At 35.2% G+C, this 19,533-nt stretch overlaps 1 protein-coding gene across 14 annotated transcripts in view; it reads left to right on the top strand.

Moving 5' to 3' along the window:
* BAZ2B (bromodomain adjacent to zinc finger domain 2B) overlaps positions 1 to 19,533 on the top strand; it is a 390,549-nt gene that overhangs the window by 82,790 nt on the left and 288,226 nt on the right. For all 14 annotated transcript variants that reach the window (XM_061184127.1, XM_061184227.1, XM_061184217.1 and 11 more), the window contains exon 2: positions 6,482 to 6,847. The gene's annotated coding sequence lies outside the window, so the exon portion shown is untranslated. The remainder of the gene's footprint in view (positions 1 to 6,481; positions 6,848 to 19,533) is intronic.

Here is a 19,533-nt window from a genome sequence, read left to right as displayed (position 1 = left end):
AAAGATGTTGATAAACAAAAAGTCCATTGGAGGAAACTGGGAATTCAAAGTATAATGGCTCTTAATTGGCTGAGTTGTGACAGTTTCATTGGCTGAGCTGTTGCCAGGCAAGGAAGAGATCTTTCTTCCTTCTGCTGGCATTTGTAGTAAGTAAAACAGTGTCACTTCCAGCTGGAGATGCATGGTATGTCTTTTCCTATTGGGATCTGTATGGACCTTGACTGGTACATGGGCTCCCTCTTTTGGCCTTCAGACTCCATTTTAGTGAGGTTTCTCTATTAATTTTCATGCAGACTTTTGCTATAAGAAATAGTGCTTCAATGTATATTTTCTTATATACTTATTTTATATTTTTTCAGTTTTGGTCAGATTCTTGGAAGTGGGATTTGCTAGACACAAAATAAATGCATATGTAACTTTGCTAGATACCGTAAAATTCTCTCTCGTTGGAGTTTTTCTATTTTTCACTCTAACAAAGAATATTTCAGAGTGTTCCTTTCCCCCACAACTGCCTCACTAACAGGCTGTGTTGTGAAACTTTTGGATTTTTGCCAATTTGTTGGGCGAGACATAGTATCTCAGTGATTCTTAATTTGCATTTCTCTTATGAACAAGGTTGAGAATGTTTCTATTTAAGGGGCATTTGCATTTCTTTTCCTGTGAAATGTCTGTTCATATCTCTTGCCATTTTTCTCTCTGGGTGTTGGTGTTTTATTCATTTTTAGATACTCTTTATATGTAGGGTTATTAAATTATCTCTGATATGTTACAGATTTTTTTCACAGTTTCTCATTTGTCTTTATACTTCACTTGCAGTATTTTTTTCTTTTTCACAATACAAAAGCTTTTTATTTTTACATATTGAAATTTCCCGATATTTCACTTTACTGCATCTAGTTTTGACCATTGTTAGGAACGTTTTCCCTACTCTCCAACTATAGAGGAATTGACCCATAATTTCTCCTAGTACTTGTGTGGTTCAAATTTTTATATTTAAATATCTGATCTTTTGGAAATTTATTCTTGGAACAGATCCAAATTCGTCATTTTCCTTATGACTACCCAGTTATCCCAACGTCACTTATGAAAACGTCCATCTCTTCCTTACTGCTTTGAGATACAGCTTTTGTCTAAGTTAAATTTCCATATGTACTTGGGTAATTTCTCAACTTTCTACTGTGTTTATTGGTCTTTTTATTTCATGTGCCAATGCCACTGTTAAATTATTAAGCCTTTATAGCATATTTTAATATCTGATATTACACCCTCCCCCTACTCCCAATGCTCTTTTTCAGCGTTTTCTGGGCTTTTCTTGTTTTTTTTATTCCAAATGAATTTTATAACCAACTTGTGCTTATAACAGCGTTTTTTTTGTTTTTTTTTTTGGCGGGGGGGTGGTGTGTGCCTTGTGGCACGGCATGCAGGATCTTAGTTCCCCGACCAGGGATCAAACCCATGCCCCCTGTAGTGGAAGGGTGGAATCTTAACCACTGAACCACCAGGGAAGTCACATAACAGCATTCTTAATCAGCAGTGTTTATTAGAAGCGCCATCAGAGTTTTTAAAAAAAAGGAAATAAATACTAGGCCCCCACCCAGACCTAGTGAATCTCTAGATATTGGGCCTGGGTATGTATATTTTGAAAAAGCTGTCCAGTTGATTTTAATAATCCCATTTAAAAATGACCTATGGGGACTTCCCTGGCAATCCAATGGTTAAGACTCTGCGCTTCCAATGCAGAGGGTGTGGATTCGATCCCTGGTCAGGGCACTAAGATACCATATGCTGCGCAGCGTGGCAAAAAAAACAACAAAAAACTTATAAAGCATAAATTCAAGGTCTAATTCCAGACTACCTTATGATTTGTTTTACCTTATGTATTCTGGACCTTACTAAATGACTGCAGCATTTACCCAGTTCCCTAAGCCAGAAACCTCTCTAGTTTTCCTTTAGTCCTTCCTTTCCTTTAACTCTCTCTGTTTTCAGTTGGTCACAAAATCCACATTTTACCTCAAAAATGTCTGGCTTTAAACCTCCAATACCACTGTCTCTTACCCCTTTTCTCATGGGCTGTTAAGCAATCTCTTCATACTACAGCCTATCATCTGCACTGCCTACACAGTTATTTTTCCCTAAAAATAAGGTTGATCATGTCACTTCTTTGCTGACCTTTGTTGGTTCTCAGGATAAATTCAACCATGGTACATAAGGCCTTTCACTCTCAGGTCCCAGCCTCCTTTTCCTCCTTAGTTCCTGTTATTCCACACCTCACACTGAATATTCCTGTTACAATGAATTTCTCACTAGTGGATGGACATCACACCTAGTAGCTCTTTGCATTTAAATTTGTGGTTTCTTTCACTTAGAATCTGCTCCTGCCTTCCTTGCCTGGTAAGCTCTCAGTATTTGAGATGCAGTTCAAGTGGCATTTCTTTGATGAAGCTTTTTATAGACTCTCAGTCAGAATTAGTTGCCCCATCCTCTTTATTCTCACAAAACTTTATTATTTGTATCTTTATAATGTGATTTTTGTGAGTCTTTAATCTCCCAGGAATTTCACACTTTCAACATCAACCAGAATGTGAGCTGTTCATGTTTTTCCAGCCTCTAGCAGAGTGCACAGCATACAGCAAGCACTCAAATGTTTGTTCAGTGAATGAAAACAAATAAAGCTTCATTAGTCTGTACTGATTGAAACAGAAACAAGACATGACAGTGGCCAGCTTGTTCTACTATTAAGATCTCTCCTTCGTTTGGCTTTTTGTAGTTTGTAGTCAGCCTGGACTTTGTTCTCTGTCCATGGCAATTCCTTACTCTTTGAAGGTCCATGTACAATACCTACAGTAGTAAATTAAATACCTGTCCATCTTTGTATCTGCCTGTTTAAGAAGTTCTGTCTTGGTTCTAAAAATAGATGATGCTTTATAGAATAAAGTGCAACAATTTAGTCTATAGTGGTGGAATAATTAGCTTATGGCATTAAAATTTAGTTAAATTATTGGTATTAGTAGTTAGTTTAGGTATGTATCACATAGAATTTCAGAAATAATTATGTTATATTGGAAAAGATCTATTTGATCATTAAATTCTTTTACAGTCTGTACATGATCAGGTATTGATTTAGATGATGATCTTAAGTAGAAGACTAAGTGCTATGGGAGACAAATTATTTTAAAACTTGTGATTATTTTCTTTTTTTTCCCCCTCAACTCTATGATTATGTTGTCATCTCTGAAATGATCAAATGTGATAACATGAAAAAGGGAAGGAATCATATTAAAAAATAATTTAGGCACAACTTCTTAGTAAGTGGGTATCAAATACTGGAGTAATCCAGTTTCAAATTTTTAGTGTATCATTATTTTTAAAAATCAGTTTTAAAGGTATAGATTAAATTGGATAATTAATATATTTGAATTACCAAATAACAACAAATTATTTTAAAGATATAGTTTAATATAAAAATTGAAGCTTTTGTTTTTTATTGAAATATAGAAATTCATTTTATGAATTTTAGATATCAATCTGTGTGAGTTTTTCATTTGTCAACTATTTTAATTATTGATTTTCATTTAATGGTATTTCACCTTTAAGAATGTTGCAAAAATATTTTTCAAACTATGTAAAGAGCCCTGATGATAATAAAAATATAGTTTTAATATATTTTAAAGACACCACGATCAAGTTCTTCATTATCACCAGTTTTATCCCTTATTCTAACCTTTGATGACACCAAGTCTTATTTTGTTTTAAGTTACTTCATCATTCAACCAAGGAAAAAGACAACTTTGTGTTATATGTGGCTTCAATTTTAAATTATATATATATACATACACACACTCTCTTTAAAATTATTTTTGAACTGTGGTTCTAAAGTCTCCCAGGAGAATGATAGGAATTTTTAATGTGAATTTTTCTATAAGTTAATCACTTTCATTATCTGTGAACCATTTTTTCTATTGATTAGGCATATATCCAAACTTTAAATTACTAAATGAGTTTTCTTATGTTAAATAGTTTCCCCCACTGGTTTTTTTCTCTAAAAACTAGGCAATGTAAATTACATATTCTTATGAAACTTATTGTTTGGAAAACCAATGTGCCATCTTCAAACCCAGTATTATTTCAAAATGTTATTGGAACCAAAAATTGAACTATGCTTTGCAGTATACTGTTTAAAGTATTTAAGTAAAGGATACATCCTAGTCATCTAAGTTATTCAAGTTTGCCACAACTTTATTTCAAGAGAAATGTTTTAAGAGAATTCTTTATGAAAATCGAGACAATTTGAATCTAGCTATTTCTTTTTATCCTTTCAAAATTGAATATTTTCAACAGTAATGCTAGTGATTAGGCAAAATGTCAGAAATGGATTGTTGAAATATTAATATTAAAATACTTTATTTACATATAGAAATATCAGTGAATTGTCTTGTTTACTTCCAAATATTTTAAAATACTGTTTTGAGTAATGACCACTATTCTATAAAATGCATGAACTTTTTTATATGTTACTTTGCTAAAGTAATATGTAAATGCTGGCTTTCCACACTTGTTGTAGTCTGTATTTTTCTTCTGTAACATTATTAGTAAATTTTGATATTGTGGAACTGTTGACCAGTCATACATGTACAGAGCTTGGCCTCTGAGTTAATTAAATATGAGTTAATAATATATTATAAGGAAATTATTATCCTTATTACAGTTATTAGGTAGTTACTCAAATTATAGCTTCAAAGGAATGCAGAGCATGGAAAACTCAGGATTAAATTATGCATTTGAACCTTAGGCCAGCTTTTACTGTAGAGACAGTTTTCTGCTAAGACTGAAATTGTATGTCATTGAAATTAAATGCTTTTCTGGGGATGGAAGGTTCCAGTTTTTAATGAAATTACTGAGTGTGGTGTAGTGAAATGATTAAAATCTGTATTCCGGGAATGTGGCAGGGAAAAAAAATCAATAAGTGCTAGCACAGCTTTGCTGCTCAATGTGAATCCTGAGAATGAAATAAACTACTACAAAAATAATAATTAAAAACATATCAGCACATTAATTTATTTAGCATCAGTCTCCTGAGACATCATCTTCACTAATTTTTAGCATACATTTTACTATATAATGAGCAGCCTTCTTTTCAGATATCCCTATTAGACAGGCAGTATTTCTGCCCTTCCCCCCAGCGCTCCTGCATTGCAATCATTGTACTTGCACTTATTATGTTACAAATGACCGAGGTAAGGCTGACATTCTCAGTGCATGCAAAAAGACCTAGTCTGCCAAGCTTTTTTTTTTTTCTTAATGAAGCAGCTTTGTGAAATCTCCCCATGTGTTAATACTAATGAAGATCCTCCAGCACAATTAAAATCACAGCCAGTGGCTGAAGAGGAAACATAAAACAATAGCATCTTTTAAGATACATTTATCCACATATGCATGTACAAAATATACATATATGGTCAAATTAATTTTCTATAGCTTGCCTTTCACTTGTTCTTTATCCTGAAAATTAAATTATGCAAGTTTTAATTATATGAACTTTTGAGACTTTAATGTGTTCCAGGGGAAAAACACTACCTCAATGAAAAAAATGTTTAATTATTTATCTTCTTGGGTAATGCGTTACCAAGGTTAAGGCCCTTTTAAAAAAATCATTTTTAGGAAGCTACAGGGTGGTGTGCCGCAGGAGGGAATTGGGTTTACTTCACCTTTAACTTTTTTGGTTTCAGGAGGCTGAAATTGGTGGGAGAAAATGGAAGGGTAAAAAATAGGAAGTTGGAAGAAATTCTGGGGATAGACAAATAGCATACCTTGTGTGTAATTTAAAGATGGAGCAATGGGCTACCCAGTTTTAACTTGATTTTTTAAGTGTTCTAATTCGTACAATTAGCTATCCTCCCCCCCTTTCTTTTTTCCCTCTCAGAAGCTGGGGGGAGAAACTATTGCGGTTACCTTTTACAGTTCTAACTTATAACTTTAAAATGATTTACTATTTAACGTTTTATTTAAATTTTAACTCAATCCATAAACATTACAGCAGCTTAACTTGCCGGTGTCAGGGCAGTAGCGTTTTACCCCGGGACCATTTTGCGTCCAGCTTTTTATTTTATTTTGAGTTCCAAACATCCACGAATTTTTGGCATATTACATTAGTTGGCTTTTAGACTTTAACCAAATTCTGAGTTTACAGACAAAAAATTTAGGTAGAAATGCTTAATATATGCTCCCTATTCGCCAGTGTACTTTTTTTTTAAAATTACGTTTTCAATCCTATTTTCTGTCTTCTCTACTTTTAAAAGCAAAACAAAACATTTGAGTTCCTTAACTTTTTCCTGGGACAAGGATCGCTGCAAACTCAAAGCTACAGGATTCTTGGGAGGAAGAAGCAACCCCCTCCCTCCCCTGGCTACTTTAGGAGCTGATAGGTCATTTATTATTGGAACTGAAATGGTATAAACAATTCTCTTTTTTCCCTTGTTAACAGCAACTTTCATTGTTAGAGAGAGGAGAGAGAGAGAGAAGCCTCGTTGGTTGACGTCACTTGGTTCATGAAGCCTTCGCCTAGAAGTGAAGCTGCTGAACAAACCTTGAGAAGAATCATCTCCTGCTTCAATCTGCTGCTGGATAGGAACTAATCAGAGAGAGAGAGGCGGAAGACGGAGAAGGAGGGCGTCCAGGGCTTTCCCGATCACAAATCTCACCTCCACTCCAACTCTCTTTATACTTTTCTTGCAAAAATAATACTAGAAATAAGGAGGTGGTGGGGTTTCCAAAAACAAAAATCGTAACCTTCAACCATCTGGGGAAGGCAAAAATCCCATCCACCGCAACTCTCAGTTCGAAAGTAAAGGTGAGTTTAAAATCCTCGGGTGTGAGGGGTGCGGGTGAAGATGAAAATTCCAAATATTGTAAAGCCGGTTGAAACCGAAAAGGAGAAACTACGCTCCAGAGAGCGGGTTAGACTCCAGAGTTGCTTATCTCGAGGCGCTCGCCCTGCCCGCCCTGCCCGCCCTGCTCGCCCTGCCGCGGCTGTTTACCCTCGCCGGTCGGTCTGTCTCTTTGTTGTGCTGGCTGGAAGGCTGGGGTGGTGCTCGGGGTCCCGAGTGCAGTTTGGGGGAGGAGGACGCGGAGATGCGCGGTTCTGGGTGGGAGGGGGGGTGCGGTCTCAGGAGAATGTAAACTTTATTCCTAGCTGCCGGTGCGGGACTTCGGTCTAGCAGGGCCGCGGGCCGTGCCTCCGCCGGCGCGGGCAGACGCTGCCGTGGCGAGTCCGCCTCCTTTGTGCCGGCCGCCCTGCTCGGCCGCCCGGGCTTCGCGTGTCCTTCCTCCCTTCGGCTTCCAGCGCTCAGGTCGCCGCCAACAGTTTGGCTTCTCAAAAAAAATAATCTCTGGCAATGTTGCGATCGCCGTTCCTACCCGGGAATAGCCGCTGCTCCCCCCATCCCCGCCGGGGTAGTTTCAAGATACCCCCCCCAACCCCCGTCCGCCTACTGCTGCCCTTTTTTGCCTCCGCCCCCTCTTCCCTGTAGGACTGCTTAGCTGCGCCTGCCACCCCACCCCCGATTCGGGCCTCTTTTGCTCTCTCTCCCGTAGTAGCTTGGAGCTCAGGAGTTTACAGAAAGTGAGCTGGAGGGGGGCGGGGGGGGCAGGTGGGACTGGGAAAAGATCTGGATACCTGGGAAGGTCTGTTTCAGTACGCAGAGGATTACAGGAGCATAGCTTTTCCGACAGTAATGTCTGTCTCCCAGCAGTTCTTCCCCGGGAGCTGACCCCTGCTCTCAACTCTTCGTCGGTCTTCTAGTCTTCTTGTTGCTCCCCCTCCCCCTTCCCTTTCGCGGCTCCTCTCCTCTTAAAGTAGTTCCACGAACCCTAGAATTGGGACTTGGGAAAGGAAGTGTTCGGAGAGTCAGAGCTGGCCCTGCTGTTTGGGAGATTTTCCCTTCTTTTCTCTCCCTCTTTATTTATCTTTTGTGTGTTGCTTCCTTATAAAGAGAGAAGCAGCTGCAGTCCTTGGCCGAGTTGTTGAAATTTATCCCTTTGTGTATATTACAATATCCTCCATTTTTTCCCTCTGCCCTCTAAACAACAAGCGTTTCGCCATCTTGGGCAATTTTTATTCCCAAGTCCCTCTTTTTTTTTTCTTATTTTTTAAGGAATGGAAAGAAGCCTTAGAAAGTCGAAAAGTGTGTCTGGGTAAGACTTAAAGTTTAGGGAATGTTCAGGGGGTCCAGTGACGTCATGTAAACTTTATGGAGAAATCTTCCCAGGAGTAAATTGTTCGCTTAATTTTTTTCCTGTTTTAAGCGACCATGTAAAGGACCATGTAACTTAACAGGCTGACGATAAGCTGTGCTGCTTATTTTTGTGTTCTCTCAAAGTGAGCCCTCAGTTCCTGCACATTTTATGTTTTGGTAACAGGTGGAAAATTATGTGCAAAAAAATGGTGGAAACTTTTATAGTGTCCTTTGGTATTCACTTAGCTTTTGTCTGCATGTTTCTTATACTTTAAAGGATTTGAATGTTATTTTTAATTAGCATGTTTCCTTTCTTATTTACTCGACTCTCTTCTGTGTATTTGTCTTTAATCAGCTTGGTTAATATTTACATATACTTATTTTAGATGACTTAGATCCCCTTTTGTAATTAACTTATATTTTTTACATATGCCTTTACATTTGAAAAGATACAACTATTGAAAATACCTGGAGATACTGGATACTTTAAAAATTTAGTAGCAGTATTAAGTAAAACTATTGGTGAAAATGTAGTTAGTATTTAAAAGGCAGAATTGATTTTAAAATATATTTTATAATCTCAAGTTATATACCCTTTGTCAACCATTATGAAAAGATAAACAATAAAAACTGGTGTTTTAATTTGCTTGTCTAAAATAGTGTTTCACCTCACTAAAGTTCGGTTGGTCACATGATCAAACTTAATGATACACTGACTGGTATATAAATAAGAGGCACTGTAAATTGAATGGGAAAGTGGAATTCTGTCTCCTGTAGTCATTTTCAGTCAGCATATTTACTTCTCTTCTAACAAGGACATGAAACTGTCTATTTAATTTGCATTCTCTTTGTCTTCTGGGTTGGGGAAAAACATTGACTACAGTTAACTCAAAAAAGCTAATGGAAACATTTCTGAGTACATTGAAAAGGTTTGTCTAACACATAAAAACTTATGTTGCATGTGGTATGCTTTTATCTCTGTAGCAGTCTTATTTGGTGTTATCTGCTATGCTATTTATTTAGGAATTTGCTTTATGTAAAACGCTATATAGAAAGCTTGACTGAATTGAGCCTGCCATTTATGAGAGTTGTAGGTAGATGAAAAATGTTTAAATAGTTAAAAGCACATAGAACAGATGGTTCTAAATTATACATGCAACAAAGGACTAGAAGATTTGGCAGATTATAAATGGCAAGCAACAGAGGATAAGCAGTTTAAGAAAATGGTAGTTAAGTACATTTGATGTCTCACACCTATTGTAAACACTGTACATATTGTCACTGTGCTGCATAATCAATAACTTAGACACACTGAGGTGCTTGTAAGTTTCAGATAGAAAAAAGTAAGATTTTACAAATGTTTGAAATGAATGGTTGAATTTAAAATTATTTTAAGCCTGTGATGACAAGAGTTTTTCTTTTTTTTAGAAAATCAAATTGTATGCTTTAAAACAGGAAGTTATTTGTAAGAACTTAATATTGTTGTACTCATATAATGGTTTGGAGAGAAGTAGGAGTAGATACATATTTTGAAATACAGAGAATAGTATATTTACTGTTATTATATGTTAAACTAGGGCTGAACTGTGTAGCAGCATTTACTCTTTCAAACACTACTGAAAAATATTTTTAGACTCTTCAGTCTTGGAAATGCATTTAATAGAATACTGTTGGCATAAGTTACTAAATACATATTAAATGAAAGAAGGATATATTTTAGTATTAATTTTTGATTTTGTGCGTAACAATAATAAGGTTTTACTTGGTAACTATAGTTTACTCTCAGTTTTAAAAATGGAAAGATTTGTGTGTAGGTTTTGCCTTTCTAGAAGAATCTGAGTAATTATATTTTGCATTTTCAAAAGATTTAAAATAAAAGTATTCAATTTGGCAGAAATTTGTTTTTATTTTTATAAGCCATTTATTTAAAATGCATATGAGACTGTAATGGAAACCTTGGAATTTTAATTCTGTTGCCCTTTCTCCCATTTCTTTGTTTGCATGTTTATTATAGAACTGCAGTGTAAAGGAGCAGATGTTTTGCCAAACATCCTGATGTGTTGCTTTTTCTTAAGGGAGTGCATAACTGTTCCTTCTGATGCATCAACTTGACAGCTGGTTGATTTCATGGAGCTGCTAAGAAGCCATTAGTGGTGTCATTGAATTGAAACAGAACAGTCACTCCCAGCTCCAACTGCAATTGTTAATGTCTTTGTTGCTACTTTTGTGTTACTATACAAGATGTAGGATATCACAGTTGCATCAAAGTTCAGTTTTTTGTCTTATCTCCTTGAATTAGTGAAAGTGTGCATTAGAACTTGATTACTTTTAGGTTTAAAGATTTCTCAAAGAAAGCTTTTAAGTTGTAGTTTTTGGGTTTTTGACCTAGTCCTAGCTAGAACCACCAAAAGAAGGTATGATTTAGCACAAAGTAATGTGGGGATTTTGACCCCTAGATGAAATTACATCATCAAGGTTTAATGATTTTTAATAAACTTGATATTCTGAGGGATTAATTCAGTTACCTAGCGAGGTATTTTAAGAAGTTTTTGCTTGTATTTAATTAAATATTTTATATCATAAGGTTTTAAAAATACTGTGCTTTATTTAATAAATGTTGACTTGTTTGAATAAACATTTCTTTAAACTTTTGTTGCAGAAGATAATCAGAGGAGAAAAGAATTATTGAGGAAAAGGGCAATTTGGGGTTTACTCTTCTTTATAAGGAGGTAAAATATCATTAAATAATTGACTAGTAGTCATTAAATGGTTTTAAAATTTGAAATTATATTTTTATTGTACTAGTAACTTTTATTGGTAGTTTCAACTGTCATACTGTGGTACTAAAATGGTGTCAGATCACCATTGGTGGCGAAGTGTTTTCTACTTTTTCTAATTACTTGCTTTTTTTTTTTTTTTGGTGGGAGAGGAGATAGGAAAGAAGGAGAATGAAGAGTGATAATCTCAACAGAAAAAAACACATTTAAAAAAATTTGTGTAAAAAAACTTAAGAGTGATAAGTTTAAGGATAAAATGTAGCTTATCACTATGTTAAGAGATATTTTCTAGTTGTAATATTTATTGATTTTTAATTTTAAAATCTTTAAGTACACTAACAATTTTTCAAAGAGCTTGACATTTATAACATACTTAAAAGTTTGCTTTTAAAAGAAATTCTTAAAATGTGAAATTGATAATTAGAATAGGTAATTTGCTGAGGTAAATCCCATTAAAAGGACTTCTTATACAATATAAACAAATTTAAACACTTATAATACACTGCTGAGTGATTTCAGAATTATGATTTCCTGAAATAAGTTTTCTGAACATGCTTTTCTTTTAAATAGATCATACATCACTGAGACTAAAGGTAAAATTTATATTTGGGTAATAATGCTTTTATATAACCTTTTAATATAATCACCATGCAGTTTCTTAAAATTATTCTGTTACCTTAGCCTATGATTCAATTTTTGAGAAATATATTTACTCATAAAATATTTGTGTCATGTCAGATATTCATATAAACTAAATGGTAAATTGAGTTGTATATTAAATGTAAGCTTTTTTTAAAGGAATCTCAATGCTTAGCTCATTTTTAGAGATGATGTAATTTTAATTGTAGTGCAAATAAGCATCCCATAATTTAAGTAGGAGTTTTTCCACATTGGGTTTCTTAAAGGAAAGCAGTTCTAAACAGAAGAGTCATAAAAAGTTTAAACTTTCATTCATAAGTTTTTCTGTTGACTCTACTAACTTTGGAATTATGAGCTATAAATATATTTGATTAATTTACAATTACATATGGAGCTTAAACTAAAACGAATTTACATGACTTTTAAATGTGTTTTGAATGCTTTGTGATTTGTGGCAAGTCATAACATAGTTTGAGCTGTAAAATATCTAAGAGACCTGATATTTTAAGTTAAACATTGAGCTTTTTAAATGAATAGCTCTTATAAGAATATGAGGTGAAAGTAAGTACAGTTTTTATCCCACATATTTAGAATTTACTATGTAAGATAAGGTGTTTTAAATTTGTTTTTAAAAATAAATTAATGCTTTGAAAAGTTGTTTTTATAATTTATGACATTTGGCTTGTACTTTGGTTTTTTAATGCCTTTCAAATAAAAATTAAATGTTAGAGATAACAGTAATAATGAAGGTAATACATAGATCAGAACCTTTACTAACTTTATGTATTCACACGTGTGCATGTGTATGTAAGGAAAAAGGAGCATTTTGTTTGCAGGTAATTATTGTACTTCAGCTATGTGTAGACATAATTGTGTGTTTTTCCTCTGTTTTCTGCTCTTAACACTTTTCCACAAGCATGCACTCATTAATCAAAGACGGTGCACTCCTGCTGAGGGCAGAGAGGTTCATCAAATTGGCAGTCAGTTTGGTGTAAAGAACGGTGTCCTGAAGCTCTTAACTCGCTGGGACATAAATAAATCTAAGGTCTTTGTATGCAAACCCTGGAGGTTAATACTGTATAATTCAGTGTCCTGTCTTTGTTTTTATGATTGATGTTTTTAAATGTTTCAAGCTTGATGCAAGTCTTCTAGTAGGTCAGGTCTGACAATCTGATTGGCCGAAGTAAGAAAGCATTAGGTTGTCAGAAGGACTTTGAGTATGCTGCAGAGATTTTGATTTTTTTTCCTACGAGATCATTGTTATATTGCCTGAGCTGTTATAGGAATGTACCAATGATTGACATCCCCTGCTGTGATAATGGACCCAGTGCATGAAATGCCAATAGTTTGGTCCTATTTGTTCGGAAGCTTACTGCTATTTGTATCCTTAACAGAGCTAACATGTAGAACAAGCAAAACTACTGGGATTTCTCTGTAGAAATAGTGCTGGGATTTGGCTTTAACATGAATTGGTTGCATATTCATAATTTAAGAACAGCTGGTTACAGCAAGCACATAGTCATTTGCAAGCTATTATAAACCATTCCACTCACACATGGAGCCTGTGCTTGGTGGATTTTTTTTTTTTTTTTTTTTTATTGATCTACCTGCATTTAAAATCTGGTCACTGCTGCTACAGAAGCTCTTCATTTTAGCTGTGTTTGCAACATAGAACAGCTTCAATTTTAAATATTTAAACTAAATGCTGAATAAAATGAAGAAGCTTTGAAGGAACCAAATGTAAAAGGTCAATAATGTATTACTCATCATATGTCTCATCTTGGCCCAGAACAAACCGACCTAGATTGTACAACCATTGTAATTTTTGGAAAATATGTTTTATGATTTTGTCCATAGATGAATAACCAAATTATCTTTGATATGAAAATATTGTCAATTATATTTTACTAGTTGGGTATAGTTTTAAGAAACAACACAAACAATAAATTGTGATTAGTGTGTAAAACAGTTTCATCTAATATGTAGTAAAATGACAGTACTTTTAATTTTGAGTGGTGTAAGGCAAGATAGAAAGAAAAATCAACAAGACATTACAATTGGATTAGAATAATGCTAATCCTAAAACTATAAAGCTACTCAGAATTTTTAGAAGGAATCTAATGAGGAGTCTCTTCTGCTTTTTGGGTCACTTCTGGAATATAAAGCACAGCTATACGGTTACAGTATTGAAATGACATGTGTAAGCTAGTCCAGCTATAATAGTTTCCTGCATGTTGTGCTGCCTAGTAGTGACTGAAAAGAGAGGAGGAAACCACTACATCCCAAGGTTTCACATTGAAAAGAAAATCACTTATCCCAAGTGAAAAGAGTAGGAGGAGAAAATGTTAAATGTGATTTCAGATATTCTGGTAGGAATCACAGGGAGCTCTGCCTTGATTTGTGTATGTTGAAGTAAGTGGATGCCTGAGTGATTTACAGTGGTGTGGTGATGATACCAAGCTTTCCACACAGCATAGCGTTAGGTTCACATGTGCATGCATGTGTTTGTCCCTACACTAGATGATGAAGTAGCTTTCAGCACTTCAAGGTTGAGTACCAGTCCTAAGAGTGCATTTTAATGTTTCTTGGCTTCACAAATGGCTGGATATGTTGGTAATATCACAGAATATATGGCCAAATTTAATCTAGCTGATAGTAGGCTGTACTTTTTTCTAAATAATAAATTCAAAGGTTATTAAAGGACAATGTTTTAGTTTTGCAATAACTTTATATATATATATATATAGTTAATTTGCTATTATTGGAGGTTGCATTAGTCATTTTGTGAATTATTCTATGCCCTTTTTTTCTCTCCCTTTTGACTATTGACCTTTCAGTTATTTCCCTGCTCTTTAGCATCTTAACACAGAATAAGCTGAGGAAATAAAAGGAAGTAAATTTCAAATGAGTCTAGTTTCGCTTCCTCCCCCACTTCTTGGTAGATCAGATGGAGAGAAGTCCTTAGATTTTCACCAAAATGAAGGTTTAGGATTTTATTTGTATACCTTTTCTGGTTCTCATTATAATAACAGATAATTATATTTAGATAAAAAGAAAGGTGAGGTAATGGATTCAATTTTTAAAATATTAGTAACCCAACAAAACAGTAGAAAATTTAGCCAGTACTTGAAAACTGAATTGACTCAATAACCACAACTACAGGAGAATCACAGGTATTTGATACACTTTTATTGTTCTAGTACTAATAATAGGGGAAAAGGAGGGCAGCTACCTTCATTCATCAAGTTTGTACTGAATGCTGTCTTCAAGCATACTCGTGGAATAAAGTTTGTGAAAGCTCAGAGTAGGCGAGAGATGACTTTTGTTCAGAATCATTAGAAAAGGCTCTTTGGTTTAGGCAGCTTTGAATTAGACCAAGAAGAATGAATAAACTGAATATTCAGAGATCTGGAAGAAAGAATGCAACTAAAATAGGACAGCCTGAGCCCCCTCTAGAACAAATTAATTCAGGCTAGATGTATTGGGCATCTGGAGTAGTTGTGCAGTCTTTTTGGGGTCACCCCAGAAGGAAAAGAAAATGTTATGGGGTCCTGCTTTTCCTCCATTGCTTTCAAAGTCTGCTGCTTGGCTTTCTCTGGAGAAGGTGGGTTGATCAGTTTCAAATCATCCATTTCAATGATAGGACTGTTGTTTGTGGAAGCCAGGTTATAACTGACAAAACTGCCCTTTCTGGTCAGAGTTATTCAAATATTGTGCTTAATGTAAGATTAACCAGAACCACTTTCTTCTCCCTCATTATATTCCTATGCTTCTATAAATGTTTTTTCTTGAAACCTAATGCACAGTCATACCTACTAAGAACATTGAGCAAAGAGGACATCACCTCTGTTTCCCTTTTTTTAGATTTGATGATGATGAACTAGCTTTCCAAGGGGGTTTGATGTCTCTGACTCAAACACTTTTACTTCTTTTAGTTCCTTTGGATGAATGAAGACAGACCGACATACTGGCTGCACTGTCAATAATGGGAATATCCATAAGGACAAAAAGCAACCAAATGTATAAGCCCTTACTTTAAATTATATCAGTACTGAATTTCACTTATAATAGAAATTCCACGAAGAACAGAAAATATGAAAAGGAAAGATTAAAAAAAATTCAAACTCAAATGTACAAGAAAGTGTCATAGTTTTCGGTGATTAGACTTTTCCATACTTCACTGTTGCTGTACTAAGATAATGAAGTTTATTCATTTTCCTTATTTGCAATATTGTGATGAACATTTACTTGAAGGGATGTGTTAGAAGAAAACCTTAAAACTTTTATGTAATCATTTCTTATCTTGATGATGATGAGTTTTGAGTAAATGAAATGTGAAAATGAGTGGAAATAGAAGGGTATCTAGTATATGAGTTTAGAGAGAAGCCATACTTATTATCTTTTCTGGTTTCCATGATGACATGGTTGTTGAAACATAGCTTCTGGACTTCCTTGGGAAAAGGGTCATTGTTAACAAAAAAACCATTACGGTTATGTAAGGAGCAAAGCCTCTCTTGTGCATCTGAAAAAATTAGGGAGCGGCCTGTAAGTCACAGGATAATGTATTTCTCCTTTTATGGGTTATTAGTGTAGCATAATGAAAGAAATAGGGTCTGCAAGGCAACAGTAACAGAGATTGTGGGTCACATCTATTTTAAAAGAAGGGTACTGCAGAGCTAAAGGAAATGTTGCTGAGGGTAGGCAGTAACAACGACAAAAAGAAGAGACAGTTTTAAAGAAGGCTTTTAAAGGGGGTCAAGAGGAGTGTAGCACTGTTACGTAATTGAGTCCTCTTCGAAAGTATCAAGATTTTCTTCATTCTGATCCAAGTACCTTAGCATTGAATTCCTGTGCATTCTTATTAATATTTTTAGCAGTTGTTGAGAAAATAACTCTTATCTATAATCATACCTTGGGATTTTGAAGTAGGAAGTTGACGGGTTAGGGAAGGGCTGTGTAAACAGTAAGATCGTTTGTCCAGGAAGAGAACATGTAATAACTTTGGCCAGTTAGGTAAAAGCTCTTTCCCCTTCCCTCTACAGAAAGAGATGTACTTGCCAAAACTCATAAAAGAGAAGAACTGGTTTAAAGAATATGTAAATGCTTTTGTACTAAGTGTGAAATGGGAGGGGAGGAGCAAGGCATGCTGGGGTGAGGAGGGGAAGAGCTAAATAGAATGTGACCAGAATTTCCCTGTTTTTGTTTTAAATGAAGTGTTGTTCTGTGACATAGTACCTTGAATTTGACCGTTTTCATTTTAATGTGAAACACCGTTTGTGAAATAGGTCATTTTTGGCAATTTATTGCAAATATTTTATTCTTAGGAGGGAGCATCTGATATGTTGCAGCTGAAGTCCAGAGATACAGCTAAATTAAGTACATGGGCCTGGGTAAAAATGAATGTTTTTTTCTGTATTTGTAATCTTAGCGCTTCACAAGTGAGCAAAAAATAATCCTGTAGCCACCCATGGAAACAATCACTTACTAGTTCCTCATGTTTAGTACTGTTGTGATATGCTAATAGTTCTGTATTAGGCAGCAGTGATTAGTTAAATAAATTGTTAGTTAAATTGAGAACAAGAATCGGGTCAGCATCTATTTTTTAATAACTAGAAACAATTCAAGGTGCCCAGAAATAAAATGCATCGTCCATAATATGCTCAAGGAGTTAATAATTTACATAGAAAGGATGTACAGAAAGTCTCATCTTTTGTGATTTTTATATTAGAAATACAATTATTTATGTCAGGAAAAAAGTTTGGGGTAGGAAAGGAAAAACAATTTCTTTTTTAAATTAATTAATTAATTTTTGGCTGCATTGGGTCTTCATTGCTGTGCGCAGGCCTTCTCTAGTTGTGGTGAGCAGGGGCTACTCTTCAGTTGCGGTGTGCAGGCTTTTCATTGCGGTGGCTTCTCTTGTGGAGCACCGGCTCTAGGCGCGCGGGCTTCAGTAGTTGTGGTGCTGGGGCTTAGTTGCTCTACGGCATGTGGGATCTTCCTGGACCAGGGGTTGAACCCGTGTTCCCTGCATTGACAGGCGGATTCTTAACCACTGCGCCACCAGGGAAGTCCCGAAAAACAATTTCAATAGCCATCATTGACTTAGTGAACTTATGCTCCAAGTGGGATACATGTCCGGTGCTCTCTGTTCCTGAGTTACTCTCACAGTGGGGCATCTTGCAGTAAATGTGGCTCTTATGTCTTAATATAAATGTTTTTTGTATATCATCATAGCTTCTAAATGGAGGCTAGCTATGGGTATCCGGAGCTCAATTACATAAATTACATCTGCTTTATTGTTGGTGGTAAAACTGGCTGTGTTGGACTTATGAGGGACAGTATAATCTGTCTCCAGTGTGGTCCATGTCAATGATATATATTTAAAATTTTAATAATATTGGAGTATGGTTAATTTAAGGTGATATTTTTTATTATATTTTAATACAACCTACTGAATAGAACCTACCACACTCCCCAATCCACCAGTAAGATGATTTTCTACTGTATATGAAGGTTGCATGGTTTGAGATAGTTTATATGCTTAAGTATTCCTGTCCCCAAAATGTTAAAAAAAAATTGCTTTGGATTTAAAAGGGTTCAGGGAGATGGTGAAACTTCAGTTGGGCTTTGAAGGAAGTAGTAGATATTTTAGCTTAGAACAGCAACCTGAACAAAGGAGAGCATGGAGGGAAACCTACCTAACTAAAATTTGTTTGAAAATCATGGGAGATAAAGTTAGAAAGGGGGTTGGGTTAGCTACTAGATTTTCAAGCAGAGGTGTGACATGATTAAAAAGTTGTTTTAGAAAGAAAAATTTGGAAGAAATCTGTTAACTGTATTGGAAGAAATTTGTTAACTCTATAGAAAGAAGAGGCTATTAAAAGAAAGATCAGTAATTTATTACAGAAATTCAAGTGTTAGGTGGTAATGACTAGACTAATAGCAACGTGAATGGGCAGAAGGGTTGATATGAGGTACATAATTTAAAGGAATGGGGTTGAGCTAGTTGGGGGAGGTAGGAGATTGTATTACCTTACATTTAAATTAATTTCATATGACCATAACAGTAATTTGATGTAGTTGAATGCTTATTTCCTCCTTTTCAGACGATGAAAAGTGAAAACTAGAGAGATTGGCTGTGGCTTACCGCTCACCAGTGGTTAGATGTTCTTTCTAATACATCATACAATCTCATGATGAGTTTAGCTTAAGACAGGCTCTCATCTGCTTTTTAAATCCGTCTACTTCCCTCCTGGTATATCACATTATGTATAGATGAATAATCACATCCAGTTAGCCTAATATTTTTCATTTGCATTTATGTTTATAGCTCTGTATGTATTTATACCACTGCCAGACATCACTTTCTGAAAACCACTGGGAGATAGGAGGCAGCATACCGTATGTTATGGATCCCTGAGTGTAGACTTTAATGACTGCATGATTTTGTGTATGATCTTCCCTATATGCAATTATTATTTTCTCTCTTCTTGCTTGATAGAATCTGCTTATTTTCTAATATCCTTCTGAAGAGTTACTTTTGTGAAATCTTCCCAACTGTCTACCTCCCCACAAGATTATCAGATTCTTCCCTTTGTGCCCCAATTGAGTGCTAATGGTGGAATACATGGTTGTGCAAATAGAGTCCTTCCTTCCTACCTTTATAAATAATGCTTCAGTGAACATTTTTTATTCATAATGCTTTTATTTGTTGTTGTTTGACGTTATTTCATAGCACGAATTCCCAGAAATGCAATTCCTGGGTCAAGTGCTAGGAATATTTTAAAACTCTTAATCTATGTATTGTGAATTTGGCTTTTGCAAGCATTGTATGATTTTATATCTCAGTAGCAATACATAACTTTACCTATTTACCACATTTTCAT

This window comes from Eubalaena glacialis, chromosome 1 (assembly GCF_028564815.1).
Source record: "Eubalaena glacialis isolate mEubGla1 chromosome 1, mEubGla1.1.hap2.+ XY, whole genome shotgun sequence".
Classification (NCBI taxonomy): domain Eukaryota; kingdom Metazoa; phylum Chordata; class Mammalia; order Artiodactyla; family Balaenidae; genus Eubalaena; species Eubalaena glacialis.
The sequence above is the reverse complement of the archived record's forward strand: the minus strand, read 5'-3'. Positions and strand labels throughout refer to the sequence as shown.